Source organism: Triturus cristatus, chromosome 3_2 (genome assembly GCF_964204655.1).
Source record: "Triturus cristatus chromosome 3_2, aTriCri1.1, whole genome shotgun sequence".
In the NCBI taxonomy this organism is placed as follows: Eukaryota; Metazoa; Chordata; class Amphibia; order Caudata; family Salamandridae; genus Triturus; species Triturus cristatus.
Window position 1 is genome coordinate 370,609,779 of NC_140584.1, and position 17,531 is coordinate 370,627,309.

Genomic DNA, 17,531 nt, shown 5'->3' on the forward strand with positions numbered 1-17,531 from the left:
TGTACCATAAGGATGCAGGGTATAGTTAAACTCCACTTGTTATCACATGAGCTGAATACATAGAAGCACTGTAACCTTCTTACCTCGTAAACCAGAAATCTTTCAAAATGAGTATCCGAAATGTTTGAAATAACGTGAATCTCAGGTACAGGGACTGTTCCTGTCACATATTTGAAGTGATTTATAGCAGAGAGGTACAAATGTGAAATGTATTAGATGCACAATAACAAAGAGTTCCTGTCTGAGATTTGAAGCAGATTATTTACAACATGGCAGAACGGTGAAATTGTTAAATGCAGTAGAAGTACAATATCAATGAGTGTGCATTAGTAAAAAATAATAAAGAAATGACTAATTCCATTATAGGTACAATCACTTGAGTAGATGCATATTATAACAAATGCTTAGTCGGCACATGGATCACATTTCCTAAATAGATTACTGTATGAAAAACTGTCAGTATTAACACGATGATCCATATCAAAAATTAAACACATATGTTATGTCTGAGTTTCTCAGAAACTTTGGTTAACAAATCTATATCAATGACGGAATTTAACCTCTCCACTATAAATCACTTCAAATCTGTGACAGGAACAGTTCCTGTACATGAGATTCACGTTATTTCAATAATTCTCTGTATTGACTGTCCATTGTGACTGTTTCTCGATTTTGATTTTTTCCCCTTTATTTCCATGCAGTGCTGAGCCATACGGTTTGCCTGGATTATAAGACTTCCGTAACCTTGCATATCGTGGTAATGCGTACTCACGTGTCTCCCTGTCCTCACCAGCTGTCCACTGGAACACTAATTATCGTAGAGGCAATTCAATGAATGATGTGGCTGCATTCTTGGCAGGCACGCTCATGTAGTGGCCGCATTTATTTTTTACTTATCTTGGCACAGCATTGCTGCTCAGTAGTATGGACAGGGCAACATGCCAGAGGTATGATTCTCTCTCTGCATAATTTAATAAGATGAGCTGCCAGGTGGAGGTCCAGACATTTGACCATTTCGCCCTTTCTCCCTCGTAGAGCTTTGAAATAATGCATTTTTACTTTGTTACAGAGAATTGTTTGTGGATTTCTAAAGTATTGTTGAAACCTCTGCTCATGGCCTAACATTTGCAACGCCTTACTGTTTGGATATTATTCCTTCAGAAGTCCCATTTTGAAAGATTTCTGGTTTGCAAGGTAGGAGCGTTACAGTGCATTGCTGTTTTCATGCTCGTGTGATAACAAGTGTGGTTTAACTATACTCTGCGTCCTAATGGTATATGTCCCCAATGAGGACCCACCATGTTTCTGGATACGCTTGATACAGCACCTTCCAAGGCATCACAAGGAGGTGAGCCTTTACCCTATCTTTGCCTATCACACCAATGTATGTTTTGCCACATCTTTAGCTGATTTGATGATATTGTCTTACGGGGTTGTTTTTTCTGAACATAGCATCAAGCACGAGGATGCTACCACCTTGACCATGTGAGGTTTCATTGTAAAACCCCTCTTTTTCAATCATTGAATTTATTTTGTTGCATCTCTGACACACATTATCCTTCATCACACAGGCTGTATTTACTCTCTCAAGTCCTGAAGAAGACCCATTGTGATGTTTTCATGAACATACTTTGTTAAAAGAGTCGAAACGTCGATGATATGAAAAGGGGTTCCATACCATTGTCTCACATATCTTCCACCAAGAAATTAGGATATATGTCTAAGTATACTAAGAAGTTGTAAACTGATGCCCAACTGGAAGTTTTTGTATATTGGCATGCATTTTGTATTATGTTAAATGTGAACCACACTTCGTATGGAACACATTTATGTTAAATATTCATTTTCCAGAACAGTCCTTTTTTTATGTATCATTTGGGTCTCTCCACGATTTATTTCGTCAAAATATATGTATCACTCCATTCATTGGTATTTCCTAGTTAATCAGGAAATAAATGTTTGAACTTGAAAAAAATTGTGCATCTCCGCACAGAACCAATTGTTGTTACAAACTAGTAACTTTCTAAAAGTGGTATTTTTATGATTGCAATTTAAAATCCGATTTCACCATAAGTTATGATTTTAAATTAGGATTCCAGAGACACCGAACATGAACCAGTTATCTCTTCCCATTTGGAAATTACACCTATAAAATGTAATAAGGCAACTCCAATGTTCTTCTGTGGAAGAGACATGCCTTGCATTTGTGAAAACGAATGTAAGACTTTTTCACTGCCAGGACATATAAAACGTAAAAGTACATGTCCCACTTTTTAAATACATTGCACCCAGCCCTGTGGGCTGTACATGACCTATGCTATGGGTGACTTATATAAATTTTAAAGGATGGTTTGGGCCTGGCAAAAGGTTTTTTTTTAACCAGGGCAAAATGGCAGTTTAAAACTGCACACAAAGGCTCTGCATTGGCAGTCCTGAACACCATTTATGTGGCTACTAATGTGGGTAGCACAATCAGTGCTACATGCCCACTTGTATAAATTAATTTACAGGCCCTGGGCACATGTAGTGCCACTTTACTAAGGACTGATACGTAAATGACATATGACAATTGGGCATAAACCAATTCCGCTATGTTTAAAGTTGAGAGCATAAGCACATTAGCACTGGTTAGCAGTGACAAAGTGCACAAACTTGTAAGGCCAACAAACCTGAATTCAGCAAAAATTGGAGGAGGAAGGCAGAATGTCTGGGTATGACCCTGTAGAAAGGGCCAAGTCTAAAACCACCTCTTAGCACAGAAAGCCATGGTATTCTAATCAACACCTTAATGGGCTTCCCTGACTAGGCAATAGAATATGGATGAATGTCCTGCTATGCAGGGGCTTATCAGTTTTATTCCTCTCTGAACTCAGTTGAATCACTCTAACTATATTTTCCTGTGCCTCTGACTTGAACCATGGAGAACCCTTCTTCCCTATCTGTGCATCACCTGACCTTCACTTGCTCACAGACCCATCCCAGTAGGCAGACAGTACCACCAAGCCCAACAAAGTGATGTGGCCCATTCTACACCCTAGATCAGATTTCTGTCCCAAACCCACCGAAAACTCTTTCCATAGGGACAGTAGCCAACAAAGGCCACTGGCAGCTGTCAGTGTCAAGAGCCAGGCTCCAAGCCATCCAGAGCTCTCTAACCTCGGAGGTCTCTAAGAGTGACAGCAATAGCCCCTGGTGTTTTGCACCATACTTCCACTCTACATTCCACTACTTCAAGGGTGGTAGTCTGAGACTGGTCACTCAGCCCAGTGTCTGTACCCTGAGGCTGAACAGGTGCCCGATGAGTCTGGACTTTTAGGTGGGAACTACCACCCACCTCAGGGTGACGCATTCTGTGCCATGCAGGGGTCTTTCTGGCACATGTCTCTAGTCCTTTGTCTCTGTGACAGCACAGGGAGACCCTCAAGTCAGAAGTGGCCTCACTAGGGTTGGTCTTTGGGAGCTCTATTCTCAGATCTGACATCCCCTAACCCACAGGTCTGGTCCCCCCACTGTGGACTGTTTCCTCCTCCACCCCCTCCATCTAGGCCTCCATGCCCTCTGCTATGAAGTGGCACCCCCAGAAAACAGAACTTGTGGGGTGCCTTGGACAAACTCACCACCCAGCTCCCCTGATACTGTGGTGCTGAAATCAGACAATAGTCCCTTGGTACACATCAAGTCCCCCTGCCTGTGTTCCATTTGGGAGCAATATAAGCCATGGGGCTAGAAGTAGGGCGCCCTGGGCTTTCGTCCACCAAAACCTCCCATCTTACAATTAGAAGGGACATGGGAACCCTTTTCCCCCACACTATATTGGGGTCTGTAGGGCCACTACATACCCCCCCCTCACTCTGATGGGTGAAACCCGAGCCACCCTCTTTAGGATTGCCCGCAATGCCTTCCTAGACACTCTGGTACACACCCAGAGTTCTGCCTCCTTTGCAAGCTCTCTGGGGTCATTGTGCTTGCAATCAGACAGGTGTTGGTGAAGCTCTAGAAAACAGTGACTGAACATGTACTCTCTGGCAATCAAATTGCAGAGTCCCTCAAAGGTGTTTACCTCACTATCCTTCACCCAACCACCTGGTGCCTTACACAAGCATCCCACAAAACCCCCCAAGGACTGGTAGGACAGTTTCTGACTGTCCCAGAACCTCAGCTTGTACACTTTAGTTGTAAATCCATATATCTGGACAAAGGTCTCCTTCATGGGGGGATACCTCAGTCTGTCCCCCTTTTCCGGGTAAAGTACGGGCCTCCCTCCCCTCACTAAGTATATGTCTCCAAAGGCCAGCTCCCTAATCCTCCTTAGGGATCCTGTGACTCTCTTGAGGTTGTTCATATGCCTCTAAAAACGTGACTATGTCATCCCCTACCTTAAAGTCGGGCACCAAGTTTCTAGGCATGTGGACCATTCTAGAGACACCAAATATGAACCAGTAATTTTTTCCCTTTTAGAAATTACACTTATAAAATTTAATACTGCCAAGCCAATGTTATCCTATGGGAAAGATAGGCCTTGTAGTAGTAAAAAACTAATTTTTAACTACTTTGCACCCTGCCCACACGGCTGCCTGGGGCCTACCATAGGGGAGACTCATACATATTAAAAAGGAAGGTTATGGCCTGGCACAAAGGATTATTTTGCCAGGTCAAAGGGGCTACTGAGGTGGGTGGAACAATCAGTTCTGCAGGCCCACTAGTAGCATATAATTAAAAGACCCTGGGTACATGCAGTGCCACTTCACTAGGGATTAATAAGTAAACTAAATATGCCAGTTGGGTATGGGCCAATTCCACTATGTTTACCGTAGAGAGCACAGAGTCCTAAGGCCAACAAAAATAACTTCAGCAAAAATAGGCGGAGGAAGGCAACACGTCTGGGGATGACCCTGAAAAAACACATAGTGCAAGATGCCACTTTGAGCAGAATTTTAGCAAGGCATGTTCTGTTTGAACCATTCACCTGTGGATGAAAATCCAGTCAGAAAAGTCTAATGTTAAGAACTTGTCATAAATATGGTTGAATGCCTTTTCTGAGTTTGAAAAGCAAGAGGCAGTAAAACCTGCTCCTCTTCCTCTATCTCTAAACGACATATTCTAATGGTCCATTGTATTCCTGTCCAGTATATGACCCTGTTGTTCGCCCAACACTAGTTAAGATATTAGTGGAGTTGCGTGTTTTGCCCAAATCTTTGAACAGGTCTCACTACCCACGTCGAGTATGCCTAAGGATCAATAAGACGCCAGATCTGCCAGATCATTTCAGCTTTTTTTAAATAAATTGAAATATTACTATTCCTCCTTGAATGAGAAATAACATTTACCATGAAGATATTCTGAACCATCACAAGAAATATTGACTCCAGCTCTGTGCAAAAGGTTTTTGTAAAATTCACTGTTATCAATCTTGCCCAGTCACTTTGTTATTTGGGAGCGATTTTATGACAAGTGTTATTTCAATTAGTGTAATAAATAATAAAAATGTGTCTTTGTTCCTCATAAAGGGGCATATTATCAAGAACGGTGTTAAAAATTATCGCCGTTTAGCGGCAAAAAAACTGCCGCTAAGGCGGCGATAATGGGCTTGATAATATGCCGCAGAGAATTTCAATAGAAGCCCATGTTCACCAGAACATGGGCTTCTATTGGAATTCTCCAGGGCATATTATCAAACCCATTATCGCCGCTCTGCCGCTAAACCGGCGATAATTTTTACGCCGTAATTGATAATATGCTCCTAAGGACTTTCATTTGGTTCAATACACGATACTGTTACTGTTCATTCTTATCCAAATCGGCATTATTAATTTCATCGCTCAATGTCCCCCATTTATTTGTTGTTTGATTTTACTTTCGATCTTCTGTTTCTGATGAAAACGTAGTAGCCTAAACAAGTCCAACTTGTATATTAAATAAAATAAAGTCAAAGGGAAAGGTGCGAAATTCCCGTCAGATTTTAGATTCTCGTGTTCATTGTGTAAACATCTAGGGGCGTATTTACAAGCCCCTTTCGCCACCAGTGCGTCACTTTTTCCCATACAAAAAGTGACGCACCGGCGGCGCAAGGGACTTGTAAATAAGCCCCCTAATGTGCAATATATTCATGGGTGAGCAAGGCCAGGCGAAATTATTAGAGCTCACCCAGAAAGGAAAGTGCCTGTCTGCACACACTACTATCTTTGTAAGAGTGTCAGTTTACTGCAGGAAGTCTTCACAGACTCCACAATGCCCCCTTTAAGGGGGTCCTACATGCGTGCCTCGTTGAGGGCCTGAAGAAATATGACCACATCAACATCATCCTGATCAAACTCAACTGGCTGACACTTGGTGGCCCGCACAATCTTCAAGACCAGCTGCCTCATATACAAAGCCATCACAAGAAGCACCCCTACCTGTCTGACTGACGAACGAACAGAAGAGATGGGTATGATTTTGGATGGATAAATTAGATTAATATATGACACTTAGTGCCACAAAGCATGTAAATAACACATAGATAAAAACTGAGATGAGAAGTTATGTTAAATTTGGTTTTATGGAGTTTTTTTTTTTTTTAAGAATGTACACAATGGCAAAATTAGATGGATTTTTTTAAATATATAGGGATGTTTAGATGATATGGATGGGACTATGAACATATTGAGTAATTCTTCCTTTTTTGCATGCAGGTGCAATATATTTATTCTTATTTACAAAAAGTGAGAGTTATTGTTTTGATCTTGATAAAGATGTTGTTAAACAGAATGATTCCATTGGAATGCGTTGACGCTCTTGATTCTTAATCTGCGATAAGGGTTGGCACAACAGATGAAATATTGTCAATCCATTGTGTCCTAACCATGATTAGACATTGACACAGATAGGCTGTTTTTATAACAAAGTGAATTGTCTTGTGGATACTCTCTTCCTTCCTTCTTCTTTCTCTTTCCTTTTCTATTTTTTCTCTTTGTTGTATTCTTGTGCACCTTAGTAATGTTTGATGTAACAACAATACTGTAGTAATATTGATGAATCAGGTTTTAAATAAATGTAACAAACTGATAATTTTTTTGTATGTGTTGAATAACATATGGATTTTTCTTTTTTTTTAAATAAAGTAACTTTTATATACATACGTGTTTTGCTGAGTGGCACATTATATGTTGACATACCCTATTTGCTTATGGAAGAGTATGTAGGTGTATAACATGGGAGTTTTATGGGAATGAGTGAAATTGGATGTAAGTGATGGAATGGTAAGTGGTTTGCCAAAGGAAGAACTTATACATTCTCAGTTGAATACAGAACCCTATTCCTTTGGTGAATTAAAGGTCCCTCTCATTCTTTTCTCTGACTGACAGGCTAACCATGTCCAGTGCTCTTGGCAACCTTGAGCCAGGACACCATCAAATTGGTGATAAAAAAGTGCAAAAAAAAAGAAAACACAAGGCAACACACCTTCTCCATGACCACAGGATCTGGAAAATATCCCCATATCTGTCAAACTCTTCCAATCATGCTTTTGGTTTTAATAGGAATAGATCTGAAGACAAATCTCTTTAAAGTACACAACATCATTATGCAGTATCAGGCCACCATGGCACATAGAAACCAGCTACTGGTCCAGGCACACATTGACTGGTATTTTCCTTTGACCCTGTACAGCGCTCCTATGCATTTTGCATGGGTTTGCTCTGCATAAATACCACATACATGCATACATTCACACATATTCCACTTATGTGTGTATAATTAAAAGATGCATTTTACTGAATGTACTTTTTTGTAGCAACAGAAATAGTTTTCTGCTAGGTCATTGAAGTGAACAAATGTCAATATCCTGTTCTTCAACAGGGAAATTGAAAAATGTCATTATTCAATGACTTCATAAAGGTCATTTCTTAAATACCCTTTTTATTAGTTTAATTTAAACACACATTCTGAGTCTGGTTTGTTCAAGTGTGTGTTAAAGTTCAGCACCGACTTTTCAATCCTTCTGTGGTACCCGTTAATCTAATGCACAGTAACATAAACCCCAGCTTTCGTGCACAAACTCAGCTACTTCAGCGACCTCTCTGCTTTATTACAGTGTTTTGTCATAGCCTTAGTTTGAATAGATCCAGGTTTGCCTTGCACCACCTTTAATGGTACCCTTCCACGCACAACTGAAGGGTATTATAAAGGATAATGGATTACAGTCCTAAATAAAGGACTTCTCCTGGGCATTCATCACAAGTGGTTACCCCTGGGTGCCACTGTCTGGAGTAAAGCCTCAAAGGACACCTGAATTGTCTAGAGGATTTAGGCCTGGCCTTGAGCGCAGTCATGGAATAAATATTGGTTGCAAAATACTGGACGCAAATTTGCGACAAGCATTTTTGTGACCAGTGTGATGATTTTTAGAACTGACCCATATACTATCAGTTTGCAAATTAATGATTCCTAGTGGGTTGCAATTTGACCAGCTTCATGAATATAAATTAGGTAGGTTGCTAATTGCAACCCACTAGGATTCACAGCCATCACAGAAATGTGACCCTACTGAGGACAGCAGACCACCATGTCTGGGATCGGTTTTAAGGACCTCGTTTTTCTAAAAGAAAACTGGGATGCATTTAATACAAATAAAAGGGCAAGTTACATTATTTAAGAGTAGGCAGTGGTCTCTGGCCGTTGTGAGGGAATTTGTAAACATTCACAAACGGGAATGGGTTGCTTTGTGACCTCTTCCCGGTTGTGAATGGCTTATCATCTCCTTTGGTAAGGTGGTGAAAGATTACTGTTTTACAACAGGAATTTGGCGGCAAGATTTTAAAGCACACCAATCCGATTCGTTATTGGGAAGGGACGCCCTAACCATGCCCCTTCCAAATACCAAATGGGTATTTGGTCGCACACCTAAAATGTGATTCTGTAACTTGTTTCTGAAACGTTGTTCAGTTTTGTACATATGAAAATGCCTTTTCGAAATTACAAGTGCCTGATTCTGCAAACCAAACCCTTTGCAACTACATAAAGGTTTAGTACATCTGGCCCAGAATCTTTATTGCTGTAACCCTGCATATGTGGTGAAAGATAGGGATCCGCAGGAATAGGGAAGAGTCAGTCAGTTTCAGAGCCTCCTGAGAAGATCAACAGAGAAGCACACTACCAAGCCTGATTTATAAATCTCAATTATCCTCACCCAAAAAACTCCCCTACGTAAAAATAAGCTTTATAATTTCAACTCAATCACCTTGTTACAATTTGCCAAACTTTTCACAGACATACAGCGTTCTGCTTGTGATTCCCTGATTCACTTGGATGGTCAGAGGTGTCAAATGCTCACTAAGGACATCTAATGTGATCTGGAACTCACAAATCTGAATAACGGATATGTCTCCCCAGCCTTTCATCTTGCTAATACAACGAGTGCCATTATATTGAGTAAATATGTTGCAAAGTAAAAAGTCAAAAGTTAGAATTATTGCCTCTATATTCGTGATTATGACTGATGTATGTGCATGAAGGTTGGATTCTGAATTGAGTGATAATCATGGCAAGGCAGCAAAACTTCAATCACCAGCTATCCTTTGAAGTGGATCATCAGAGACCTACAGCTCCTTCCTTGGTCAAAGAAAATAATTGACAGCTTTATCGGACTAGGCTTGTGGAATCTTTTCCTTCCAAGGGAGAAGCAGAGCAAAACCTGGAGAACCCATTCGAAGGCATGAAAACAAAATTGTGCCTTGATCAGGAGGGCAGATTAGTTGAGATAACCTTTGGAATCCAGGAAGATTGTAAGTAATTGATTTAAAGAGTCAGATCTCTGGGAGGGAATCTTGTTCCAGAGGCTTTGGATACTAGGACTTTCCCAGAGGACAGATTCTCAGACATACCACTGCAGTACATTAAAGTGGCTTTCATCTTAATACATCTTTCTGTCGGAAGTAAAATCTACAGAACGCTATAGAACGCTCTATACAGAAAATGTTCGAAAGAGTTAGTGCACTGACCTTTTACCACACAATGAATGGAAGTCTCTGCCAAGCATGTACCACGCATAACTGATTTCTTGTTAGGTTTGCACTTTAGAAGCACCTTACATCCCCTCATAAAAATCTATATGCACTCACTGAGTTCAGCGCTCACTGCAAATATACATGTGTAACTTGAGGGCCGCAAGTGCGAATTCCGGCAGGGCCAATTCTGTCCTTCATCCTTTTGAAGTTGACACATTGAGTGCTAATTATTGATCTGCATATATTCTTTATAGTCCTTTGGAATAGCAAAAACTGTGGTATTACACAGTATTCAATACTATAAGAATTATTATTATTATCATTATTTTTAATGTCTCAATAAATAGCGTTGAGGATACAAAGGGGCCTTTTACGATGGCGGGCGGACATCGGGAAACGGGACCGCCCGCCATTGCGTGGCGGTCCCGCAAGTGGCTTTAGGATGCACCCGCCAGACTGGCGGGCGCATCCCGTATTTTAAACATTGCGGCAGGCGGTGCTGCAAGTAGCCCCCGTCGCAATGTGTAAAAGGCATGTGGTGCATTTGAATGCACAACATGACAGGCACCGCGCGGTGCACCGCCACCATATTCCTGGGCTTTTCCGCCCGGTAGGCAATCGGGCGGATTGCCTACCGGCAGAAAACCGGTGGACGGTCTTCCCGTCCGCCGGGGTTACCCCTGCCATCATAATGTGGCTGGGGGAAAAGTCATGCGGGCGGTAGATTTTGGCAGGCGGATCGCCACCGCCATATGGGCAGTGGTGATCCGTCCGCTATGATAATGACCCCCATAGTGTCCAAAGCACCTCCAGTCTTTCATTGAGTATTAAAGATTGGCAAGATGCACTACAAAGGGCTTGTTCTGATGGTGAATTTTAGAAAAAGTTTGAGTTGCACTAATTTGTACATAATATCAACAAGAATGCCAGGTAACCAACAAAAAAATGTGCTTCATAATTCAGTATAAACCTACAGGAATCTCAAAACATTTTGAAAAATAGTCTCCCCACAAATTTTTGTGCCATGCTTCATCATCGGCGATTTTCACACAATGGTCTGTGAATACCACCATAGTGATATCAACCATTGCTGGGAATTCTTGGATAAATGTTTGTTAGATAATCGAATCCAAATGCAACTCATACTTTAATAATGGGCATCCCAGATATGATTAAAACCTTATCAGATTCAAGTGTAGGATAAGATACCACCCTTGTTTCTATGCCAACATATTTCAGCCATTCTGAAAACTCATATGTCAGTCAATCATAATAGCTTTATTCGACAAATAGTCATAAAAGCTGGAATACAATACAAAATGTATGACAAAAATATTAAAAGCTTTTAAAAATAAAAAACTTCCCATAAGGATAAAAGTCCATAAAATATTATACAAACAACAATGGAAATGTATAAACTCCTCTCAGTGTTATAAACATATATACAAAGGAGTCTTTTTACATAAAAAAAACGAAATTCCGTGAACAACTCAGCTCTAGCCTTACGCTTACTGCCTTTAATATTAAAAGGAATAAAAAGAAAAAAAAATGTCATTTAAGCAACTAGGAGAAAGAAGTTAAGCATGTAGTACACATTCATTACAATGCAGCAATCAGTTTTGACCCATGCCCATCCTAAAACTTTAGCTAAGGATATGGCAAGGGGTAACCATGTTTCAGTGCGGATTCATCTGAGAGCTACCACATGTTTTCGTGTACCTAGAGTTTTACAAATTGGGGCCAACCAAGTACGCCGCAGAACTTTATAGGCAGTACACACAAATAACAAGTAGGCCAAAGACTCCAAGTTTACGTGACAAATAGAGCAGGAGGTGTCACCTTCAATATCCCATCTCGCAGTAAATGACTTTATGGGTAATGTGCCCACTCTAAGTTAGAAATAAAGCTTTCTATCGTGAGGCTTCATTATGGTGTCCCAGTATATTTCCAGCTTTTGTACTGGTTTTACATCTAGGAATTGGACTGTTAGTGTTGAAGGATCACTATTCCTATAGGTGTTACTAGTCACCCATCCCCAGTATCTTTCCTTCAGCTGTGCTTTAGAGGGAAACTGAGTGTTTTTAAGATTCTCCCATAGGGCTGCCATGCCTATACTTACTAAGATAGATCCAACTTCCTGCAGCCATTTAATTTTCTTATAACGATCTGCTCTTATTAGATCTTTTAGGCCCTCAGCATAAGGTGTCAATTCAGGTGTTGACTAGATTCTCCGCCAAAACCACAAGGGGCGTAGTCTGGCACTATCAGCCAAAGCCTTCCTGCCTAAATCATAAGGTAATGGCCGTACCGGTGTGCTTTGTGGTAGGTTGGTGATTTTACGAAAAAAGCTATTTTCAGCTGTAGTTAGTTTTGAGAGATTTTTAAATCCCCAGAGCCTTGCCCCATATAATACTGCACTAACAACTTTCATGTTATAAATGTTCCAGACTGGATTAACTGGTTTTGTAAATGATGCATTAAATTCAGCCAGTAAAGTTCCTGCTAACTGATGATGTTTCAGAGCCCCATTATTGGGAGCCCGTCAGGAATTGCAGCGCCGACCTGACGAGGGGCAGGCTCAAATGATGAAGCATGACACCTAGCTTACTGGGTGTGTGAGAGCCCTAGTTCCAACAAAGGGTTTCCCCCTTCCGTGACACACGACAGTCCCGCTGATACTATTACCTTTCTCACTTTTTTACATCCTTCTCTGACCAGAGGAACTTTGTACTCTTTTTGTATTACTAGATGTTTCAGTGTGGCCATATCTAGTTGCTTGCCCCACCTCATGTCACCCTGCATAATGACCCCAAGATATGTAAAATCTTTTACCTGCTCTAGGGGTCGCTTATTCAGCACCATCACTCCTCTATAGGATTTATGGGGATTAAATGTCATAAACTTTGTTTTGGACACGTTTATCTCCAAACCCCGCAGAACTTGAGGATGGGGATTTTCACGCCCGCCAATATAGGAGCATCAGTTGGGTTTGCTTCCAAAAAGTTTACAATACCATTTATGAATATAGAAAACAGCGTTGGTGCCATCACACAGCCTTGTCTCACCCCCTTTTCCGCTTGAAAAGGGGAGGTAACTTGACCCTGAGTACCCCACCTGATTTTTGCATGGTTTCCCTCGTGGAGTCTGGCTATGAGAGTTAGTAGTTTTTGAGGCATCTCAAGATCTTGAATTACGCTTCACAATCTACTATGGGAAATGAGGTCAAAAGCTGACTTTAAATCCACAAAGGCAGCATACAAGCTGCCTTTGTCTAAGACCACCATTTTCCAGTAGAGCAATGTGAAGTGAAAGGTTTGGTCAATGGTACTTATGCATGACCGAAAACCTGCCTGGAATGGAGATAATACATCCTGCTCATCAATCCAATCTTTAATTTTATTCTTTTTTGATGAGTTGATTTGATTAGGCTTATGGGTCTATAATTCCCAGGCAGTGACTTGTCACCCTTTTTAAATATTGGAATTATGTCCGCTTCATTCCATGAATCTGATACCGGCACACCTTTAGCAATTTCATTCATTAAAATCAGGATATATCGGCTACATTTAGGTTTATTGGAAAGGAATATGTCAGCTGGAATCCCATCGGGACCTGGTGCTTTACCTCCCAATAGAGAGCCGAAAGCAATAACAACATCCGCTTCACTGAAAACAGGACCATCGTAGTAAGTATATGCAAACTCAAACGCATCCTTGTCATCTATACTAAAAGCGTATTGGGATTGAAAATGCGTTACCCATTGATCTTGGCTTACATGATTTATCGGCTCTACAGGTCGGCCATCTCTGCCCCATTTAACTACGTCCCAAAATATTTTAGGATTTTTACTTTCACAGACACATTTAAGATCCTGCCATCTGTTCTCATCCCAAGATTTCTTAGCAATCTCCTGGGCTTTTTTATGAATTTGCCTGGCATGCTGCACTTTAGTCAGATCACCTTCCTTAATTGCTTTCCCCAGGGAACAAAGAGCCTCCCTCCAGTCCTTATTGAACCATTTACTTCCATTTTTGTGGTGAATACCTCTGCTTTCACAATTTTTATAAAAATAGGTACGCAGCTGTGTAAAAAACTCAGCATGAAATCCAGTTACCAACTCGAGAGGTGCCAGGTTAACCAAGAGGTCTTCTAGTTCTAATATTGCATTATCAACATCTAGTGATATTTTATCTAGGACTTCAGGCTTCTCTATTATATTTACCCATTTCAAGCGCCTCATATCATTTGTGGGAACTAGATCTAGGGATATCATTTCTCTTCTAGAATAGGTGGCATCTTTCTCTACCACTACCTCAAAGACTGCACACAAGGGGTTATGATCGCTCTCTATTCGCTCATTTACCTTCATGTTCCTTAATGCATGCCAAAACTGACAACTAATCAATAAGTAATCAATGCGGCTAAAACTAGAGCCATTGTTAAAAGTACATGCACCATCTCTGTCTGATTCGGTTCTACCATTTACAGCCCTTAGTCCTTTCTCCATACAGATGGAATTTATCTGAACCACCACATCAGTCCATTTTTTTACTGGTATTAGATGTAATTTAGGAATTCTCCACAAGTCATCTTCCTCATCAGTAAAATTTGAATTCCCATTTAGGAGGGGTTCAAAAGTCACATTGAAATCACCCGCTATTATTACATTTATACCCCTAGAATATTGGTCTAGTAAAGTGTCCAGAACCACTAGAACCTCAGATTTCTTACCCTTTTTCCTGTTGCATAGGTGTTATAGATGACAAGCTTTTCGCGCTCTCCCCACTTCACCCTGATCGCTAATATATCCCTGTTATGAGCCTCAAGGACCTGCACAGCAAAGCCAATTTCTTGGCGAACCCAGATTGTTAACCCTCCTGAGGGTCGACCTTTTCCACCAGTGATTGCTGAGACATAATAGTTTAAGTAGCCTGCAGTGTGGATGGGATCCACCGCCCAGGTTTCCTGAAAGAGGCAGACATCATGTTTTGCAATAAATGTCTTCCAATCTGGAGATACGATTTTGGATTTTATCCCAGCTATATTCCATGATAACACAGATAATCCAGTCGGTGGATTTTTACCTGGGCTCTGGGCTATCACGGTGTTTAACAATTTTCCTTAGTAATCAGCTAACTCTATATTTCCTTTAGTTGACACTATATTATTATCTGGGGGTAAATTGCTCATTGTACATTCTGTCTCTCTAGAAGGGTAAAAACAAATACTGGGTTTTCTACTTGGTGGAATAAAGTCATCAATACCTAGTTCCTTCTGAGGCACATTCAAGAGTCAATCATTGCATTCTAGGTTTGAGGATCCACCTAAGAGGGAATCACCTTGCCCTGGAACGCAGCCCTTACCAGTTACAATGGGGAAACGTCTAAACTATATTAAAGAATGGTCTGGTGATGACGTACGAAATTCCAAGGCTAGCAAGTTTTCAACCAGAACTTGCCCTTTTAATGTTAACTCAATACAATCCAGTGGGTTTGTTCGGGAAGAGAGTCTACGAGCTCTGGAAATATCTTCTCTAATAATCAAACGACATCCCTTAACATGGCAGATCCAGTGGATTGCTTTATTAGTAAGGGAATCTGCGTTTTCTATGCTATTCCCACTAGCATATTTCGGAACATTGACCATGTAAATTTTTGGTGCCTGAGACAGATTTATATCTAACGGTGTAATAATTTTTTGCCTGCAATTATTTAAAGTATTCCCTGATCCTGGTATCACAGGGCGCCTGATTTGCATTTGTGATAGATCTGATTTTAAATTAGGGGCTTGAGCAGGATACCCCAATGATACTGGCTCTATTTCAAGTCTAGTTTCTTCCCCTGAATTAGGACAAAGCGGAATATTATCCTTACTCCAAGGGAGCTTTGTTAAAGTAGCCGGATACCGTTCCTGACAGTTTACCTGCTTAGGTTGTTCAAGCTGCCTTGTCCTGGGGTTGGGAGTTTCTAGATGTGCAGGAATCCTTTGTGATAAAAGTTCAACCCTAGATGTTAATTCTATTAACTTTGTTTGCATAAGAGCCACCTCAGCTTTTAATTCACAAATGAGAGAAGGTAATCCCTGGAAATCAGCGGTGGGATATGAATCCAACCGTAAATTGGATGTAGGGGGAGAGCTATAGGACAGCGACGGGGAATTATTCAAGTGATCATCCAGCCTCTCTTCCTCTTGCAGATCTAAGAGGGGCGCAAACCTATTAGTACAAGCAACCGTTGTTTCCCCGACTTCAGTGTTACCAACTATTCCTTTCACTAAAGCTGCTCTTTCAGCCCTCGTAGCCATAGATCCCTCAGTGTGGGATTCCAGAGTACCTCCCCTCATTGGTTTATGGAACATTGCGGGAATTGTTACATGTTGTCCTGCGCTGGTTTTGTCCGGTTGGGAGGAGCCTTCAACTTGTTCAGTACTAATAGCTTGGGTGGGTGTGGCATTAACTAAAATATCCTCACATTCGCTGATCAGCATATCTATTCTAACTATGGTACGATTATTACCTGATATCTTCTGTTTCAGCGTTTTTCTCACCCTTTTCCCCATACGTTCTCTACCGGTTTCTTCCCATCCAAGAGCTCCGCTATTCCCATCCACTGTTTTCCTTTTCCCTATACTCAATCCTTAATGGATTTGTGGCCTCTAAGTCTCGTGATACCTGTACAACACCTCACTTTTGGCAATCAAAGTAATCAACTTAAGCTTCCCCAGGACCAGCACATTAAAAGAAACAGCATGTAATGCTATAATATTAAATGGTATTAGGCTATCAATATAGCAACACTCTTCAGCAAACCTGACGTAATAGTACAGATGAAGAATTGTTCTGCCTGCAAATGTCTACCACACGGAAGGGGGTGGCCCTGACCTGCCTCTTCCTGTCGATGGGCTTTGCCCAGGCGCCGCCCACACGCATCCCGCGGCGGAAGGATTATGGGGTTTGGAGTCCCCAGCAGGTAGCGGCAGTGTCCACGTCCCGCGCTGCGGGCAATGTTGCATGCTTTTGAACGTGAGGCTGGCTGTTCAGCTCCTCCCCTGGCGAGTGAAGGATTATGGAGTTTGGAGTCCCCAGCAGGTAGCGGCAGTGTCCACGACAGGCATACATTCCAGTGATGCTGCTTTACGCCGGGGCGGGTGCAGTTCCTGGCGCAGGCTTCTTCCGCCCAATGTTTTCCCGATCTCTCCTGCAGGTATTCGGCACGGGTCTTCTGTTGCACATTCAATAGCCGTTTTCACAGCTCTGTGGGGCTTCTTGGCATTTCCGTCTCCCATATGTGTCTCCATACTTTTTTCAGGGCTACTTCCTGCTTGTATGCACACTCATACCTTGCAGATATAATGAGACCTAATGCTTTCTCCTTTATGAACCTCTCCTATGAGAGAAGAACCTGTAGATTTAAAAAAGATATAGAAGAGAAAATAAAGTATCATAAAATATAATTGTATTTTCTTATGAAATGGGACACTTACCCAAGAAGTGTAGACACTGCACAACTCTCTTCACACTCATGAAATCAATGTAGAGAAGGACTCCCT